Source organism: Dipodomys spectabilis, unplaced genomic scaffold (assembly GCF_019054845.1).
Source record: "Dipodomys spectabilis isolate Male_0828 unplaced genomic scaffold, ASM1905484v1 ptg000039l, whole genome shotgun sequence".
In the NCBI taxonomy this organism is placed as follows: domain Eukaryota; kingdom Metazoa; phylum Chordata; class Mammalia; order Rodentia; family Heteromyidae; genus Dipodomys; species Dipodomys spectabilis.
Genome location: NW_024870716.1, coordinates 12,126,444 through 12,143,941, shown reverse-complemented (window position 1 = coordinate 12,143,941; position 17,498 = coordinate 12,126,444).

Here is a 17,498-nt window from a genome sequence, read left to right as displayed (position 1 = left end):
AGGCAGAGGGCAACCTCTCAAGCTCATCAGGTGACTGTAATAATGACAGGAGGCCACAGCTGTTCACCTACAAACCCGGGCTTGCTCCCAAAGACAGCTGGCCAGGTCTCACCTTCAAATAGAATGGGGGCAGGACTGTGGGGAGAAACTGTCAGATGACTCCATTGGGACTTCTGACACCTTCCTCCTGCCTTGAGGGGTAGGGAATGCTGGCCACACCCTCTTTCCTTTTTTTACTGACCAACAGCTTGGGAGCATTTAGACCACACCCACATTCCTAGTTGGCTAGCAGTGCCTTGGATCCACCCTTCCGGCTCACACCTCCACCAGCAGTGCTAAGAGGCAGATGTACATCCTGGTTATCCCTGGAAGTGAGGTGATTGTGGGAATCACTGAGGTCCAAGGAATGTGCCCTGTTTTCCCCATCCCAGCCTTGACTTGTTAGAATAAACAAGAGGGAGAAAACTAGCCAGAACCAAGAAAAAAATGCACAAGCATACCAACAGAGGGGGGCTGGGAAGGTGGCTCAGTGGTAGAGCGCTCGCCTTGCATGCTTAAGGCCCTGGGTTCAATTCCTCAGCACCACATAAGTAGAAAAAAAAAAAAAGAAAAGCCGGAAGTGGCGCTGTGGCTCAAGTGGTAGCCTTGAGCTGAAGAGCTGAAGGACAGCGCCCAGGCCAAGAGTTCAGGCCTCATGACCGGACCCCCCACCCAAAAAAAAAAATACCAACAGAGGGAAAGGAGGAAAGGGAGGAGGAACAGGAGAGGCAGAAGAAAAAGAGGAGTGGAAACGCCATCAGGCACCCAAAGACCTGGCTGACCCTGAGCCACCACCTGCTTCCCAGTCTTTCACACCTGCTAGTGTCCCGCTGACTCTGGAATCCCAAAGAAGCCCTTCACTGAAAAACCACCCAGCGGACAATGGCCCTCATCTCACAGCTATGACCACAACTTTGCCACCAACCATGAGCCTAGATCCACAGTCTCCACCAGTCCATGGTAGCGTGCCTGAGTCTCCAGCTGTGTCAAGGGCAAGGGCCTCCTATCCCCAGAGAATCTGGCCAGCCAAGGAGCTGGTGACTGCCCTGACCTCCAGGGCAAAGCCAGCAGCTCAGGAAGGAGCTAGAGAAACTGAAGCAGCAAAAGGAAGACATGCAGGATCCATAGAAGAAACAGAATGGATGCCACCAGAAGATGGCCTGTGAGCAGGGAGCTCTGAGGCAAAACCAACATTATATACCCTGCTTTCAGAGAAATCTGGTTTGTGCTCTGCCCTGGGCCATATGCAAAAGGTAGCCAACCAGAGGGCGCTGGAGCATGAGAGCCTTGCCAGCTGCCTGTAAGCTTTGCATTTGTATCAACACATCCCAGAGCTAGAGCTGACATTAGCTGCCTTCCCTGTTAGGTTTATAAAAACAGGTCGCCGAGTAAGAACAGCACCATGCATATGGTATTCAGGTAAGGGCTAGGTTTATTTCAGTAGACCTGCTTGGGCCAGGCCAGGTTGGCACTCCTCGCGGTTGGCAAAAAGGGCATCTGGCCCTGGGTTAGGCCTTATTTAAGGGAGGGGCGGGGAAAGGTGTGTCCAGGTAAAGGGGAGTGGGACCAGGTAAGAGGAGGTGGGACCAGGTGCGAGAAGGGTGTGGCCACATCAAATTCAGATGTGACCTCAGCTGATGCAGATGTGACCTCTTCCAGGTGTCCCAGTTGCCTAGGTAACGCAGGTACTGGGCGGGCCTGCTTGCCATCCAGGAATGGACCTTACAATCCCCACCATGCAGAATGAGATTGATCAAGAACAACCCAGTGCTCAACAAAGACCCAGATGATGAGAAGATGCAGCTCCACAGGAACAGAAGCTATGTTGACCTGGAGGAACCCAACTCAGCTGCAGGTGCAGTTGCTATTTCTCCTGAGTGAGAAAGCTGCCACGAAGCTGCTGAAAAATCCAGGAGCTGCACAAGGCAGTGCAGATGCCAGCACTGCTCCATCAAGTGTCAAGTCATAACCGGCAGTTGCCCCAGCCACTGGAAACACAAATGGAGAACGTGAAGGACTCACAGGGTGTGAAGGTAGAGAGCACCACGTGGAGTGAGGAGGGAGAAGGGGTGGCGAGGTTGGAGCAGACAGGTGCTATGACAGAGGAGACAGAACATGGACTGGAGCTAGAGACCCACTCATCTGAGGCAGGATAGCAGGCCTGCCCTGGTCCAGAGAGAGGAGGAGGAGGAGGGAGCGCCCACAGTGCCAGGACTAGAAGCTGACAGACACTCCAAACCCTCCTACTTAGCCCAATTCACATCCCTGGGGCCCGATATATGGGCTCTACTATGTGGAGCCTGTCCTACAGCCTTAGGGGGATTTGCCCCTAGAGACCTCAGTGCATGGGAGATCCTGCAACTGCCACCCGTGATAGTGGAATGCCAGGACAAAGCCTTTATCAACCTCCTCCCCCCTCCACCTCCCCTACCAGGAGGAGGGGGAAGAAGAGGTTTTAGAGGTAGTAGTGGTTGGCTAAAGATCTCATAGCCAAATCTGGAAAGGTGGGGCCAGGACTCTGCTGCCCTGTCCTTTGCCTCTCTGTTCCTACCTCCCCGAGCTCTGCTACCTGATTCCCTCTCACCCTAGGCTCTCCTACTCTGACTGCTACCTTGTCTCTGCCTCCCTACCCCTGCCATCCTGGCCTGGTCTTTGCTACCCAGTCTCTGCCACTCTGTGCCTGCTACCCAGTCCCTGCTACCAAAGTCCTTACCAGTAGAGGGCAGAGTGGGCACAGGCTGGCCACTGGGGGCTGCTGTCCTCTTACTGGCACATTAGGGTATGGCAGCTAAGTGAACCACAATCCTCAGATCTCAGCCTCTTGAGCAGCTAGGATTACAGATGTGAGCCACTGATGTCTGGCAAGACTGATGGTTTATGTGTTCATAGGCCACAGTGGGGATATAGAGGTGAGTAGCAGAATAAAACCTGAAACACAGAAGGATGATTACAGCTAAAGTCTAAAGGGAGGGGTAAAGGTTATGACAAAAGACAAACTTCTTCACAATGGAATCTGGGAGGGGTAGAATGTTTCTTTCTTTCTTTCTTTCTTTCCATTGTGGAGCTTGAACTAAGGCTCTGGGTGCTGTCCCTGAACTCTTTTGTTCAAGGCTAGCGCTCTACCACTTTCAGCCACAGCACCACTTCGGGTTTCCTGGTGGGTAATTGGAGATAAGAGTCCTATGGACTTTTCTGCCTCAGCTGAGTTTGAACCACAATCTCAGATCTCAGCCTCCTGAGTAGCTAGGATTATAGGCATGAGCCACCAGCACCTGGCTGAATGGAATGTCTTATGTTGTATATAGTAATTATTTTAGGAAGTAGTTTTACATTATTTAATGTGCATTGTTTTGTGCTATATGATTGTATATTCATAAATCTCCATTTCTCAAAATGCATTGAACTTTATACCAGCAATAGTAAATTTTCTATCAAAATGCCATAGCAAAGTCTGGGAATGTGGCTTAGTGGTAGAATGCTTGCTTAGCATGCATGAAGCCTTGGGTTTGATTCCTCAGTACCAAATAAACTGAAAAAGCCGGAAGTGGCTCTCTGGCGCATATGACAGAGTGCTAGCCTTGAGCAAAAGAAGCTCAGGGACTTTGCCCAGGCCCTGAGTTCAAGCCCCAGGACTGGCAAAAATAAATAAAGTGCCATGGCCAGCATATTGAAGAGAGAAATCAGAATAAAATTTTAACAAAAAAGGAAAACATTGCCAGATACTGGTGGCTCATGCTTGTAATCCGAGCTACTCAGGAGGCTGGGATCTGAGGATTTCAGTTCAGAGCCAGCCTGGGCAGGAAAGTCTATGAAACTCTTATCTCCAAATAACCCCAAAAACCTGGAAGTAGAGGTGTGACTCAAATGCTAGCGTACTAGCCTTAAGTTTAAAAAAAAAAAGCTCAAGGACAGTGTCCTTAAATTAAAGCCCCAGTATTTTTCACCAAAAGAAAAAAAACATTAAGCTGAATAGATGTGAAGAAAAATCTTGGATATTCCAAATGGAGATATGCTGTAATTGAAAAATAAACACCAAAACATTATTTTATGTTTAGAAAAATAAAGAGTGTAGTATACTTACTGGTAGCACATCTATAATGTATAAAATGTCTCAATAATCTTTCATTGAAACATGTTGTAATGATTCATGTTACATATTATTGGTTTACTAAAATATAATATTAAAATTCATTTCTCCTGGTTCTGTTAATCTTACAAAAGGAAGCTATTAGAAAATTAGCCAGCTGCTGGTGGCTCACACCTGTAATCCTAGCTTACTCAGGAGCCTGAGATCTGAGGGTCACAGTTCAGAGCTAGGCCAGCTGAAAAGTCTGAGCCTTTTATCTCCAATTAACCACCTGAAAACCAGAAGTGGTGCTGTGGCTCAAAGTTGTAGAGTGCTAGCCTTGAGTAAAAAGAGGTGAGGAGGCCTAGAAATATGGGTGTGGTAGAGTGCTTGACTAGCATGCATGAAGCCCTGGGTTCCATTCCTCAGTATCACATAAACAGAAAAAGCTGGAAGTGGTGCTGTGGCTCAAGTGGTATAGCACTAGCCTTGAACACAGAAGGCTCAGGGACAGAGCCTAAGCCCTAAGTTCAAGCCCTAGGACTGGTAAAAATAAATAAATACAAATTTGGGGCTGGGAAGGTGGCTCAGTGGTAGAGTGCTTCCCTTGCATGCATGAGGCCCTGGGTTCGATTCCTCAACACCACATAAGCAGAAAAACTGGAAGTGGTGCTGTGGCTCAAGTGGTAGAGCACTAACCTGGAGCTGAAGAGCTGAGGGACAGCGCCTAGGCCCAGAGTTCAGGCCCCACAACTGACAAAAAAAAAAAAAAGCTCAGGGGCATCTCCCAGGCTCTGAGTTCAAGCCCCACAACCAAGAGCAAAAGAAAAGAAAAGAATTACATATATAAGATGGGTGCCGGTGGCTCATACCTGTAATCCTAGCTACTCAGGAGGCTGAGATCTGAGGATCACGGTTCAAAGCCAGCCCAAGCAGAAAAGTCCGTTAGAATCTTATCTCCAATAAACCACTAGAAAACTGGAAGTGGCGCTGTGGCTCAAGCGGTAGAGCGCTCGCCTTGAGCTGAAGAGCACAGGGACAATGCCCAAGCCCAGAGTTCAAGCCCCACAACTGACCAAAAAAAAGAAAAGAAAACAAAGAAATTACATATATAATTAATATATGTAATATAAATTACATGTATAAGCTGTTTTTGGTGACTTACAGTATCTGTTTGGGACAGACCTGGTCCATCCTGCTGGTTTATGATACAAAAACTAGTAACACAGGAATGGTAGAATAGGGCCGTCTGCCCTGTGAGGTCATTCTCACAACCAGGCCTCACATTGGGAGGAGATGTGACTTTCACTGCCTGAGGACACTGTGGGAGTCTGCTTCCATGGCCACCTGGAGGCAAGGCCATTCTCATCTCCTGGAGACCAGGCAGACCTTGAGGCTTCTGTAAAACATGGAGATGTTTATGTTTGTTTTGGGAGGACAGCAATCAAGGCTCTAAGGACGCTTTGGCTAAACTACTGACTGGAGAGAGAGGGGCTTGAACTCTGGGCCTGGGCACTGTCCCTCAGCTCTTCAGCTCAAGGCGAGCGCTCTACCACTTGAGCCACAGCGCCACTTCTGGTTTTCTCACAGTTAACTGGAGATAAGAGTCTCATAGACTCTCTTGCTTGGGCTGTCTCTGAACCGTGATCCTCAGATCTCAGCCTCCTGAGTAGCTAGGATTACAGGTGGGAGCCACCGGCACCCAGCCAGAAATGAAGTCTTATAGGACCTTCCAGCACAGCCAGAGTGGCCAGCCACACAGCCTAAGACTAACACAGGAAATTTACATTAATGTAGAGTATACTCTTAGACAAACTGTCCTTCTGCCTTATTAGTTTTCTTTTTCCTATACTAGACAGAATCCTCCCTACTGAACGAGATGCAGCATTTCAGTGGATCACAGCACTGATCTCCAACACAAACACCCTAGTTTCTGTCTACATTCCTCCCTGATTGTTTATTATTTATTTTGTCTTCGTGGGGCTTGAACTCAGGGCCTGGATACTATCCCTGACCTTTTCTGCTCAAAGCTAGCATTCTACCACTTTAAGCCACAACTCCACTTCCAGTTTTCTGGTGGCTAATTGGAGTCTTATGGACTTTCCTGCCTAGACTGGCTTTGAACCACAATCCTCAGACCTCAGCTTCCTGAGAAGCTAGGATGACAAGCATGAGCAACAGTGCCTGGCTCTCCCTGCTCATTGACAGCACAACCATTTCAAAGACACCTAAAACCTCAGGATTGCCTCTGAACAAGGGACTCCAATTTCACTGACACACAGGTGACAAGGAGCTCAACTGAACTCAAAGGGGCTCTGGAGAGACTCCATGCCACAAGGAAGCCAGAGCCCTCCTGTCAGAAATAAGACAAGCCAAGCTTAGTTTAGAAGAACAAAAACAGAGCATCCTGAGTTTCTTCATCTAAAATGAGGGCACTAAAATAATATGAAATGGCCGGATGCCTGTGGCTCATGCCTGTAATCCTAACTACAATCTGAGGATCGTGGTTCAAAGCCAGCTGGGGTAGGAAAGTCTGTGAAACTCTTATCTCCAATTAACCAACAGACAACTGGAAGTGGTGCTGTGGCTCAAATGGTAGAGCACTCTCCTTGAGCTGAAGATCAGGGGCAGCACCCAGGCTCAGAGTTCAAGCCCCACAACTGACTAAATAAATAAATAAATAAATACAATATGTGTAAGCCTAGCTGTTCAGGAGGCTGACATTAAAGATCTCGGCTCAGAACCATCCTGGCCAGACAAATCTGAAAGACTTATTGCCAATTAACTAGCAAAAAGCTGGAAGTGGATATGTTGGCTCCAGTGCTCGGGTGATATAGCACTATCCCAGGACAGGAAAAAAAAATCAAAACAAAATGCTAAACTAAATGAACCATACCTTTAAACATAGTTACTCATGAGGATCATGGTTCAAAGCCAGGCTAGGCAGGAAAGTCCTTGAGACTCCAATTAACCACCAGAAAAACAGAAGTGGAGTGTGGCTCAAGTAGTAGTATGCTAGCTGGAAGCAATAAAACTCAGGGCAGCACCTAGGCCCTAGTTCAAGCCTCAATACTGTACTCAAATCTATCTGTCTGTCTGTCTGTCAGTCTGTCTGCATGTATGTATGTATACATATATACATATGTATGTTCTGAGTGGTTTTTTTTTCTCATGACTAGTAACCCTGGTGGACATTAATATAATAACAAGATGAAGGAAGCCACTGAGCCCAGGTGAAAAACAGCTGTGCAAAACAGTAAGAGGGTACATCCCTCACCTGGGTGTGTGTGTGTGTGTGTGTGTGTGTGTGTGTGTAAGTGCGTATATGTATGCTGATATTTGGGCCTGAACTCAGGGCCTATGCACTGTTCCCTTCATTTTTTTCTTTTTCTTTTTTCTTTTTGGGTCTGGTCGTGGGGTCTGAACTCTGGGCCTGGGCGCTGTCCCTCAGCTCTTCAGCTCAAGGCTAGCGCTCTACCACTTGAGCCACAGCGCCACTTCCGGCTTTTTTCTTTTTTGCTGATGTGGTGCTGAGGAATCGAACCCAGGGCCTCAAGCATGCAAGGCAAGCACTCTACCACTAAGCCACCTTCCCAGCCCCAAAGCTTCGTTTTTTTGTTCAAATCTGGTGCCCTACCAGTGAGCTAAGCTTCACATCTGGCTTTTTGTAGTTAACTGGAGATAAGGGTCTCTCAGATTTGCCTGCCAGGAAAACAATCCTACAAAATTAAGAAAAGCGAGGGAAGGAGTAGATTGGGAGGGGTGGATGAGAACGCTGAAAGGGATGACATTGATGAAAATGCACTGTATTCATAAACTGCTTTGTTAAATGGAAACTCCTTTGTAGAACTATGTAAACATAATAAAAACAATTTTTGTACCGGTCCTGGGTTTAAACTCAGGGCTTGAGTGCTGTCTCAGGTTTTATGCTCAAGGCTAGTACTCTACCACTTGAGCCACAGCTTCATAGCTGGCTTTTTGTGGTTAGTTGGAGATAAGGGTCTCTCAGATTTGTCTTCCAGGGATGGCTTCAAACCAAGATCTCAGCATCCTCAGAGCTATAAGATCTCAGCCTCCTCAGTAGCTAAGATCATAGGCCTGAGCCACAGATGCCCACGTCTCACAGTATTTTCAATACAGTGGTTCTGTATTATTTCTTCCAGCCTGTGGAGAAAACAACTCACAAAATTCAACAGAGATAATAAAGCTAATTAGTAGAAAATCCGAGATTTGAATTCCTGTATGTTAAATTCACTGTTGATATTATTCCCTAGTGATATTATCTAAAAATCTCTTGTGTCAAATATTAACTGAATAAAGAAACCAAATGTCATATACAATTAAGTAGAAAGAATGAAGTAAGGCTGGGGAGTGTGACTCATGTGGTAAAGTGCTGTGAAGGTCAGAGTTCAATCCTCAGTACCATACAAAAATGTTAAAAATAGTCAGTGTGTGAATACACACACATCTGTGACATATTACACACACACGTGTCACAGACATGTGTCGTGTGTGTGTGTGTGTGTGTGTGTGTGTGTGTGTGTGTGTGTGTGTGTGTGTGTATACAGACAAACACAAAGTGTTTCTATGATTGATCTACCCCCTAGATTTACCCCTATTTCTAGACCTTGGGTGTATTTCTAGAAGTTATGGTCACAAAACTGAGTTTATAATAACCATTTTAGTGAATTTAAGGATTCTTTTCATTGTTGCTGTTGGTCATGGGGCTTGAGCTCTGGGCCTGGGTACTGTCCCTGAGCTCTTTGGCTCAAGGCAAGTGCTCTACCACTTGAGCCACAGCACCACTTCTGGTTTTCTGGTGTTTAATTGGAGCTAAGAGTCTCACAGACTTTCCTGCTCGGGCTGGCTTTGAACCTCGATCCTTAGATCTCACCCTCCTGAGTAGCTAGGATTACAGGCATGAGCTACTGGTACACAGCAATGTAAGGATTCTTGTTGTTTGCATGTGTTCACATTCTGGGGCTTGAACTCAAAGCCCGGGCAGTATCCCTTAGTTTTTTGCTCAAGGTTGGTCCTCTACAACTTGAACCACAGCTACACTTTCAGCCTCATGCAGGTTAACTGGAAACAGGAGGCTCATGCCTAGGCTGGCTTCAAACTCAGAACACAGCCTCCTGAGTAGCTAGGATCACAGGCATATGCCAGGCCAATACTCTCGAAAAATTTAAGGGATTCCAGTCATGTGGTTTCTCAGTGTCAACTATCATTTAGTAAAGAGACCTTGGAGATAGATGCTCAGTAAATGCTTAAATTTTAAAAAGTTTGAATTAAAAATCTTACAATATCAATGTATAGATTACTTTATTTGGGTACAAAAGAAAAAAATGTAGCTGGGTGCTTATAATCCTACCTACACAGGTAGCTGATATTTGAGGATTGAGGATCAAAGCCCAACAGGGTAGGAAAACTCATAAAACTCTTTATTTCCAATTAACCACTAAAAAGCCAAACATAAGTAGAGATGTGACTCAAATGGTAGAGTGCTGGCCTTGAGCAAAAAAGCCCAGTGAGGGCTGGGAATGTGGCTTAGTGGTAGACTACTTGTCTAGCACGCATGAAGCCCTGGATTCAATTCCTCAGTACTACATAAACAGAAAAAGCAGGAAGTGGCGCTGTGGCTCAAGTGGTAAAGTGCTAGCTTTGAGCAAAAGAAGCTCAGGGACAGTGCCCAGGCCCTGAGTTCAAGCCCCAGAACTGGCAAAACAAACAAACAAAGCCCAGGGATGGCACCCTGAACTCAAACCCCAGTACCAGCACACACACACACACACACACACACACACACATACACACACACACACACAGTATCTTACATGTAAACAATGTAAACAATCTAGTAGTACCCATCTTAATAAAGTGATCAACCTTATCACAGAGTGAGACACAGGTGGCTCATGCTTGTAATCCTAGCTACTTGAGATCTGAGGATATCATTCAAAGCCAGCAAGGCAGACAAATCTGAGAGACTCTTATCTCTGATTAACTAGCAAAAAGCCAGAAGTAGAGATGTGGCCCAAGTGGTAGAGCCACCAGCCTTCAGTGAAAATCTAAGCAAGAACAGTTCAAGTCTCAGTATTCATGTTAATGGATGTGCAAATATAGAGACACATATACAAAGAAATTGGAGCTACTCTAGGGCTAGGAAGGTGGCTCAGTGGTAGAGTGCTTGCCTTGCATGCATGAGGCCCTGGGTTCGATTCCTCAGCATCACATAAGCAAAAAGAAAAAAGCTGGAAGTGGCGTTATGGCTCAAATGGTAGAGTGCTAGCCTTGAGCTGAAGAGCTGAGGGACAGTGTCCAGGCCCAGAGTTTAGGCCCCACGACCGGACCCCCCCCCCCAAAAAAAAAAAAAAAGAAAGAAATTGGAGCTACTCTAAACAAGAGCAATTGTCTATAAGCCAGTCCTGGGGCTTGAACTCAGGGCACTCACTGTCCCTAAGCCTTTTTGTGCTCAAGGCTAGTGCTCTACCACTTGAACCACAGTACCGCTTCTGGCTTTTTCTGAGTAATTTATTGGAGATAAGTCTCACAAACTTTTTGGCCTGTGCTTCAAACTGTGATCCTCAGATCTTAGCCTTCTGAGAAGCTAAGATTACAGACATGAGGCACTGGCACCTGGCCAGGAATAGACATAGTAACACAACAAAATTTTCCCAATTTAGATATCAAGACAAAGGCGATACTTTAATAAACGCTTTTCAATAGTTCTCTAAATGGAATGATTAAATTCTCTTATATTATGTCTTTTATTTTGTCCAAGATCTTCAACTCAGCATCCAATAATGTCTTTCTTTTCTTTTCTTTATCTTTTTTTTTGCCAGTCCTGGGGCTTGAACTCAGGGCCTAGGCACTGTTCCTGGGTTTTGTCTGCTCAAGGCTAGCACTCTACCACTTGAGCCACAACACCTGAAGTTGTTTTTTTTTTGGGGGGGTCTGGTAGTGGGGCCTGAACTCTGGGCCTGGGCGCTGTCCCTCAGCTCTTCAGCTCAAGGCCAACACTCTACCACTTGAGCCACAGTGCCACTTCCAGCTTTTTTTTTTTCTTTTTGCTTATGTGGTGCTGAGGAATCGAACCCAGGGCCTCGTGCATGCAAGACAAGCACTCTACCACTGAGCCACCTTCCCAGCCCCCTGAAGATTTTTTCTATGTGGTACTGAGGAATCGAACCCAGGACATCATGCATGCTAGGCAAGCTCTCTACCACTAAGGCACATTTTCAGTGCTAACAAGTCATTTTTTAAAAATTCAGCATGTAAGGAACTTGATTCCAAAAGCTTTCTCCTGATTACAATGAGTAACCTAACTCCACAGCCTGAGAAATTGTTAGACAGAATGGTTGGGTCCCTTTCTTTGGGAACATGAGCCTGCAAAATTATCTACCTTTAATACAATTTGGCTTTCTCTTCTCTTCCCAGTTCACTGAACATCACACAAAAATAATCAGCAGAGTATGAGAATACTATAACTGGAACATTGGAAGCCACATCAGCACCACTAGATAAGGAGCATCCCTGAGCTTCATGCATTTTTCATTTGTAGAACAGTTAGTGTGCTCCAGATACCCTAATTTTTGTGATCATCACTTACGGGTGTTGTTGTTGGTTGTGAAGCTTGAACTCAGGGCCTGGGCAGTGTCCCTGACTCTTTTATGCTCAAGGCTAGTGCTCTACCACCTGGGCCACAGTACCACTTCCCATTTTTGAGTGGTTAATTAGAGATAAGAGTCTCGGGGGCTGGGAAGGTGGCTCAGTGGTAGAGCACTTGCCTTGCATGCATGAGGCCCTGGGTTGGATTCCTCAGCACCACATAAGCAAAAAGAAAAAAGCCGGAAGTGGCGCTGTGGCTCCAGTAGTAGAGTGTTAGCCTTAAGCTGAAGAGCTGAGGGACAGCGCCCAGGCCCAGAGTTCAGGCCCTATGACTGGACCCCTCCCCCCAAAAAAAAGAGTCTCTAAGAGTCTTATGGGGACTTTTCTCCCCAGGTTGGCTTTGAACCATGATCCTCAGATCTCAGCCTTCTGAGTAGCTAGGATTATAAGTGTGAGTCACCAGTGCCCAGCAGGATCACAGTTTGAAACCAGCTTGGGCAGGAAAGCTGCTGAGACTCTTATTTCCAATTAACCATCCAAAAAAAAAAAAAAAGCCCACTTGAGCTCTGGCTCAAGTGGTAAAGTGCTAGCCTTGAGCACAAAAGCTCAGGACCATGCTCAGGCCAAATATGAAGTCCAAGGATTGGTGTGTAAGCACGCACATGCACGCACATGCACACACACACACACACACACACACACACACACAAACACACAGAGGAATTGGACAAGGGCCAATCTCTGTGTAAGGGTAATCAACCTACAGCAGAGGAGAGTAGGACACTGTCCCTTCCCCCAGATGGATTAAGATGGCATTTCTCCAACAGAACTTTCAGTACAGGGCTTTGGAATAAAAGCAGATTTTATTCAAGTTACATTACCTTCTTTGCTCCTCTCTTCAATTGTGGATTAGGTTTTTGTGATCCTAGCACTTGAGTCTGGGCTTGGGCACTGCTGAGCTTTTGTGCTCCACTTCTGGCATCTTAGTGCTTAATTGGAAATAAGGAGACTCATGGAGCAGGATGCTGGTAGCTCAGGCCTATAATTCTATCTACTTGGGAGGCTGAGATCTGAGGATCACAGTTCAAAGCCAGCCTGGGCAGAGGAAAGTCTGTGAGACTCTTACTTTCGGTAAACTACTCAGAAAAAGCCTTAAGTGGAGCTGTGCCTCAAGTAGTAAAGCAAAAAGAAGCTTAGAGACAAGTGCCCAGGCTCTGAGTTCCAGCCCCAGGACCAGCACAAAGGAAAAAAGAAAAGAAGCCAGATGCCAGTGGCTCACACTTGTAACCCTAGATCCTCAGGAGTCTGAGATCTGAGGATCGCAGTTCAAAGCTAGCCTGGGCAGAAAAATCCCCATGAAACTCATCTCCAATTAACCACTCAAAAATGGGAAGTGGCACTGTGGCTCAGGTGGTAGAGCGCTAGCCTTAAGTACAAAGAGGCTCAGGGATAGCGCCCAGATCCTGATCTCAAGCCCCACAATTGACAAAAAAGAAGAGTGAGTTATGGACTTTACTGCTCAGGCTAGCTTTGAGCCATGAGCCTCAGAATCTCAGCCTCCTGAGTAGAATTTCAGGCCTGAGCCACAAACACCCAGCTGGATTAATTTTTTTACTTTACAGTTCCTGGCCTATGCTAAGCTTTTCATAATGGGAAAGCCCTTTTGCTACATTTGCTACTCCTGCATTATAGGGGTATATCTTTTTTTCTTTTTGTTGGTCATGGGGCTTGAATTCTGGGCTTGGGAGCTGTCCCTCAGCTCTTCGGCTCAAGGCTAGTGTTCTACCACTTGAGCCACCATGCCACTTGCGGGTTCCTGAGTGGTTTATGGGATATAATTGGAGATAACTCTCACAGAGTTTCCTGCCCAGGCTGGCTTTGAACTGAGGTCCTCAGATCTCGGCCTCCTGAGTAGCTAGGATTACAGGCGTGAGCCATCGGTGCCCTCCTTCTATTAAAGGGGTATAAAAACCCAAATTAAAGGAGTTATTATAAAAATTATGGGATCCTCTGGCCTTCCACATCAGCCACAGCTCCACTTCTCCTTTTACTGGCTAATTGGAGATCTCATATTTTCCTGCCTGGCCTGGCTTTGAATGGCAATCTTCAGATCTCAGCCTCCCTGAGTAGCTAAGATTAAAGGAAGCACCTGTTAAAACTTAAGATACTAAATTATTGTACATTTCAGTTAAAATATCTTTTATTCTAAGCTTGTCTTTTTTGTCAGTTGTGGGGCTTGAACTCTGGCCCTGGGCACTGTCCCTCAGCTCTTCAGCTGAAGGCTAGAGCTCTACAGCACCACTTCTGGCTTTTTCTGTTTATGTGGTGCCGAGGAATCAAACCCAGGGCTTCATGCATGCAAGGCAAGCACTCTACCACTGAGCCACCTTCTCAGCCTGTCTTTTTGTTTTTGTTGGTCATAGGGCTTGAACTCTGGGCCTGAGCACTGTCCCTCAGTTCCCCAAGCTCAAGGATAGCGCTCTACCACTTGAGCCACAGCACCACTTCTAGTTTTCTGGTGGTTAACTGCAGATGAGCTTCATGGTGTTTCCTGCCCGGGCTGGCTCTGAACCATGATCCTCATATCTCAGCCTCCTGAGTAGCTAGGATTACAGTGGTGAGCCCCTGGCGCCTGGCTTGTCCTTATTTTTTAGTGAACTTTTGTGTGCCAGTAATGGAATCTGACCTCGCCTTTAAGCTCATTTGACTTTTTGACAGTGTGGAGCCTGAACTCTGGGCCTGGGCACTGTCCCTCAGCTCTTCAGTTCAAGGTTAGCGCTCTACCAGTTGAACCACAATGCCACTTCTGGCTTTTTCTGCTTATGTGGTGCTGAGGAATCAAACCCAGGGCCTCATGCATGCAAGGCAAGCACTCTGTCACTGACCCACCTTCCCAGCCCCTCACTTGACTTTTTCACTCAAGGCTGGCACTATACCACTTGAGCCATACCTTCACTTCATTTTTTGCTGGTTAATCATAAGTAAGAGTTCCTTGAATTTGTCGGCACAAGCTAGTTTCAAACTATGATCCTCAGATCTGTCTCTGGACAGGGTTACAGGTGTGAACCACCAGCACCTTGCTTTAGTGAAATCTTTCTCTTCACATCATTTGTAATTTTTCTTTTTTCCTTTTTTGTGCCAGGCCTGGGGCCTGAACCCAGGGCCTAGGTGCTGTCTCTGAGCTCTTCGGCTCAAAGTTAGCACTCTACCACTTGAGCCAAATATGTACTACCAGCTCTTTGGTAGCTAATTGGGGATTCTGTTCAGGCTGGCTTTGAACCATCTCAGCCTCTGGTGTATAGCTAAGATTACAGGCATGAGCAACTGGTTCCTGGCTATAGCCCGTAATAATTGTAAGGGCTTTCCACTGAGTATCTGTGAAAAATAAAACCTTTAGTTATTCCAAACAGACACAAAGCTACCAGTCTTGAATTTTCTAATAAGACTAAATTTATTCAATACCCTAGTAAAAGTTTTGATTATAATTATCCAACAGTATAAAAAAGTACAAAACAGATTTTGTAGATTTCTAATATATTAATAAAAAGTGCATGACTACAATACCGAACATCCTACAGGCAAAGAGAGGTGGGAAGGGGGAAAAAGAAGACTGTGGTTGAGGTCTAGTAATAAATAAATAAATACAGAAGTTGAGATGATCAACATTATAGTATATCCTACCACCAATACTGCAGCCAAATGTACAAAAGTTTAAAAAAAACAAACCACTTCCAAACAACTCAGGAGGAAGACGATGGCTGGACTCACTATGAAACTCAAAAGGCTATGGCCGAGCGTGCCCAACTCACTGTGCAGTCTGTGCCCACGGTGGCTTGTAGCATATTGTTTTTTTTTTTTTTTGCAAAAGAAATAACTATAAAACTATAGGGTTCTCCTTGAAAGTGGCTCACTCTCCATTTTGTGATACTAGTGTGTGTGTGCATGCATGCTTGCAGGCACTAGGGCTTGAAGTCAGGGACTGCCCACTGTCCCTTAGCTTGCTTTCTTTTGGTGCTGGTCCTGAGATTTGAACTTAGGGCTTGGGCACTGTTCCTGAGCTTTTTTGCTCAAGGCTGGCACTCTCCCTCTTGAGCCATAAGCTCTTTTGGCTTTTTGCTGTTTCAACAAATGGAAGAATGTTACAGGCTTTCTTTCCAGGGCTGGCTTTGAAGCAAAATCCTCAGATCTCAGCCTCCTGAGTAGCTAGGCTGACAGGTATGAGCCACCAGGACATGGCTATCCCTTAGCTATTTTACTCAAGGTTAGGGCCCTACCACTTGAGCCACGGCTCCACTTCTGACTTTTTTGGTGGTTAACTGGAGGTGAAAGTCTCATGAACTTTGTTGCCAAGGGCTGACTTTGAACTTTGATCTGCCTCAGATCTCAGCCTCCTGAGTAGCTAGGATTATTGGAGGAAACCACCAGTGCCTGGCTTCAATCCGGTTTTAAAAAGGAGCACTAAACCAGATTATTATACCCCCAAGGCTCCCCCCCTTATTATGGAAAATTGTAGAGCTATTGTTTTTCCTGAACTTGTTGAAAAGAAGCAATGAGAAGACTTTGGACTAGGTTCAAGTTAACAGAGGCTTTTTTCTCTTTTCTCATTCAGATACTGAGATTTAAACTCAGGGGTGGGGTACTCTCCAATAACTAACAAATTAACTTTCACTCCAGGATGGTACTCTACTACTTGAGTTTTGCCCCCACTTTTGGCTTTTTGCTGATTAACAGGGATGAGTCTCTTTTCTGGGCTGGGAAGGTAGCTCAGTGGTAGAGAGCTTGCCTTGCATGCCTGAGGCCCTGGGTTCAATTCCTCAGCACCACATAAGCAAAAAGAAAAAAGCTGGAAGTAGGGCTGTGGCTCAAGTGGTAGAGCACTAGCCTTGAGCTGAGGGACAGCACCCAGGCCCAGAGTTCAGGCCCCATGACAGGACCCCCCCCCCCCAAAAAAAAAGGTCTCTTTTCTGCCCAGTCTGGCTTTGAGCTGCAATCTTCAGATATTAGCCTCCTGAGTAACTAGGATTACAGACCTGTGCCACCAGCGCCTCGTAAGTGAGGCTTTTAGTGAGGAAATGGGAATTAGGGGCTCCAACTTCAGTATACCTTGTAGTTTCAAAAGTCTCATTCAAAAAAGGAAAAAGAAAAATCTGAATGAACCCCAAACCAATCTACTTAGCATTAACACATGCCTTTTCTAATAAACTTTAAATAGTGAAAAAAAAAAAAAAAACCCTTAATAGGTTAAAACAAGCCAAATGCCATCTGTGTAGATAAAACCTTCACAAAGGTCAGTGGAAGCAATCCAGAGCTAAAACTGAATTGTGCACATTTCAGGAATCTGAGGAACAGCCACATAACACAAGCAACACCAGTCATTCACGCGGGCAAGCCCTCAGAGAAATGTGCCCTAAATAGCATTCCCTTTTGTTCCATCCCATCCTGAAAACTTGCACCTTTTATTCATATAGCTTAACATTTATAGTCAAAGCCTTTTGCTCTGCCAGGCGGTGACGCTTTGGTACCAGTTCAGACAGGATCTCGTCTTGCCTACCCTAGAGAATTGCCATTTCCACATGAGGTGCTTGGATTCTGCTTTCAGATTTCCACATGAATTAAAACCTGCATCCAATATTAATGATGGGAGGTAACAAAAGATGCAACATATACAGTCAAGCTCCCTATGATTTAGACATACCTCTTCCATCAAGCTATCATGCATCCCAAAGCTCACTGTCCTGCTTAGTAATCAGTAGTATAGGTTTGAGTCATCAAAAGTATGGCAAGA